General features: G+C 33.9%; 1 pseudogene; it reads left to right on the top strand.

The window, feature by feature from the left end:
- The first annotated feature begins 296 nt into the window (after positions 1-296).
- LOC124845104 (xylan glycosyltransferase MUCI21 pseudogene) lies at positions 297-1,463 on the top strand (annotated as a pseudogene).
- The last annotated feature ends 859 nt before the right edge of the window (positions 1,464-2,322 follow it).

Raw genomic sequence — 2,322 nt, 5'->3', positions numbered from 1 at the left:
GTATTTTGCTTTATATCTTCCGTTGGTAAGCAACCTCCTCCCCTAACCAGTATAATTAAAGTACATGAAAAGAAATTATTTGGTGATTTTCTCCATAAAAATTATCAACTTGTTAGAACTTTAGTTATTAGGTTTTTAATTATAATAATATAACTGTACTTTAAATATTGAAGCATATTCCAAATTATAGACCTATTTTTTTTTAAAGTGTAGTTTGGATAGTGACAGAAACCGAACGAGATATGATTGAATTAGAATTGAACAAAAGCAAACATGGCACAGCGCTGATGAAGGAAATGGCTCCTCCACCGAGACAAATCACCTGCGACCGTTCCCATTATGCTTATGACATCTGCACCACCAACGTGGCAACAACCCTGAACCCCACCACCTCCACTTTCTTCATCCAACGTCCCACCACAGTCGATCAAACGGCCACAAAAATCCGTCCTTATCCTAGAAAATTCGATAGTCCTGTAATGTCAAGGATCAAGGAGGTGACCATCACCGCAGGCAGACCAATCCCATCGTGCCGCGTCAAGCACGAAGCCCCTGCGTTGGTATTCAGTGCGGGAGGGTACACGGGAAACTTCTTCCACGACTTCAATGACGGGTTCATCCCTCTATTTATCACCCTCTATTCTTTCTTCCATGATAAAAACGTGGTGCTTGTGATTTCTAAGGCTCGTGATTGGTGGGTCAACAAGTATGCAACTTTACTTCGTCAATTTAGCAAGCACCCCATCGTTGACCTAGATAACGATAACAAAACTCATTGTTTTCCTCATGCAACCCTTGGCCTGGTGTCACATGGATTCATGACCATAAAACCGGAACTAATGCCAAACCCTAAGTCACTTCATGATTTTCATGCATTTTTAAGGAAAACATTTGGTGGTAATGACAACAATGTCTCATTGAATAGTTTTCCACCTCGTCTTGTGTTGCTGAATCGGTCGAGTGGGGATGGACGATTGTTGCTAAACATGGAAGAAGTGAAAATGGAGATGCAAAGGGTTGGTTTTGATGTGATTGTGTTTGAGCCAACACCTTCAACTCCATTGAGCAAAGCTTTTGCAGTGATTGGTTCAAGTCATGCAATGGTTGGTATCCATGGTGCGGCACTCACACACTCATTGTTTCTGAAACCAGGGTCTGTGTTGATCCAGGTGGTTCCATTAGGGTTGGAATCGGTAGCTGAAATGTGCTTTGGCAACCTAGCCAAAATGGGGTTGAATTACATGGAGTATAGGGTTAGGGCTCAAGAGAGTAGCCTCATTGAGAAATATGGCAAAGAAGATGTGATGATCAAGAACCCTAATCATTTTCTCAATGGCAGACCATGGTCCCAAACCACCATGAATGTTTATTTGAAAGAGCAGAACCTCAGATTGGATTTGGTTAGGTTTAGGATATACCTCAACAAAGCTTACAAGAAGGCAAAACAACTTATACGATCGTAGAGACAACATCACAAGGACTTGTTACAAATCATTATATTTATTTACTACATTTAATTCAATTTTAAGTCTTTTATAAATTTGAGTCTTTTTAATTAAACTTTTTTAAAAAAATTCAGTTTATTAGTTACTAAAAAAATTTATATTTTTTATTTGAATTCTTATCATTTAATGTTTTTTTTTTCAATTGAGTGATATGGGACTTTTCTTGTCTTATTTTATTGTCTTTACATGTAATTAATAAAATATAATATTATGATTAATGTAAAACAATATAAGTGTATTATTTTGTGTTAACCACAAAATCTCTATTTTTTTTAATATGAAACAAAGAATAATTATGAGTTATCTAATAAATAAAATAAATAATAAATAATCAATTAAAAATAATTAAATTTACAATAGATTGAAAACTTAAGTATTTTTGTATTATATAACTTTTGAAAAATCAAATCCGATATCTCCTTCATGAATGTTTTTCTTAGCATGAGTTTTTCTCTTGTTTACAGTTAAAGTAAATAGTTTTTACAATTAAAGTTGAATTACATATTTCGATTTATTATTAGAAGGGATCATTATAATCATTCTTTGTTCCAAGTCAATACGATTGTTCCTAATTTTACCACTTAATTTATAAGACACAGTCAAGCCATAAAGAATTATGTTCCGATAGTTTATGCAGTTCTTTATTAACTTTTACATGTATTGCAAAAATAGTACATATACATCAAACGAAATTAATACTGGGATTTGCTAATTTGAGTACGTTTTTTTAGTTGGTACATTTTAGTAATGTGTGTCGGGTTTTGTAAACAAAAATACCTTCATATATTATGAATTCTAAGTTTTAAGGTAATTAAAT

The sequence above is a fragment of the Vigna umbellata genome, chromosome 3 (genome assembly GCF_029865625.1).
Source record: "Vigna umbellata cultivar VRB3 chromosome 3, Vumbellata_1.0, whole genome shotgun sequence".
Classification (NCBI taxonomy): Eukaryota; Viridiplantae; Streptophyta; class Magnoliopsida; order Fabales; family Fabaceae; genus Vigna; species Vigna umbellata.
Note: the sequence above shows the minus strand (reverse complement) of the source record. Positions and strands in the feature narration are given on the sequence as shown.